Consider the following 938-nt stretch of genomic DNA (forward strand, 5'->3'; position numbering starts at 1 on the left):
CAGGACACATTCATTATTTGTCCAATACTTTGTTTAATGACCTGCAAAACAAATTACATTACATCATCGTCATCTGTACGTTGTGCTGAGTGCTAATTAGTCAATGTTAGCATGCTGACACGGCATTATTTAATTAAGATGGTGAACATGATACATCAGCATGTTAGCATCATCATTGTGAGCATGTTAGCATGCCGATGTTAGCCTTTAGCTCAAAGTGTCACTGTGCCAAAGTACAGCCCCACAGAGCTGCTAGCATGGCTGTAGGCTCCAGTCAAATAGTCTTTTTTAACTAACTGAGAGAAATTATCCGGAGTATCAAAGTAGCAGCCATGATAAGAGCAGGTTAAAGGAAAGGTGCTTTAATACTTCCTTTCTTATCTCCTTTAGCATAGATACACTCATGGATGTATTTTAAGAACTTGATGCCAAAGTTCATCATGAACCCAAAGACGGAGATTAATCCAATTAGAATTGTGCATATGCTAAAAACGTTGTCTAGCTTTCTGTTATGTCGTCCATTGACTATTCACAGTAATGTTTCTCCCACTGGCCCCGCCCACAAGTTTTTACATTACATTGTGGTGATTTATTCTATTTTTGTCACAGATTTGTAAACCGCTTTTATCGGCTCAGGGAAGTTTTACAAATATGAAACCTCCATTGATCAAAAAAATCACAATAGAAAGAATCAGCGGTTTCGAGGTGTCCTGTCGACTGTTTTACAGACATCTCTTCTACAAAGGTGCTCCATGTGGGAAATGCTTTTTGCACCGCAGGGGGAATTCTTGCTGCAATACCACTGGGCAAAATTGGAAGCAAGGCTGAGTGCCGGCGCCGTATCCAGGTCTTATTCTACATCCATGGGTACACGGGACCATCCCTTACGAAAAGAAAGAAGATAATGTCCCACAATTTCTTGCGGCAGCAACATTTAA

Source organism: Cottoperca gobio, chromosome 4 (assembly GCF_900634415.1).
Source record: "Cottoperca gobio chromosome 4, fCotGob3.1, whole genome shotgun sequence".
In the NCBI taxonomy this organism is placed as follows: domain Eukaryota; kingdom Metazoa; phylum Chordata; class Actinopteri; order Perciformes; family Bovichtidae; genus Cottoperca; species Cottoperca gobio.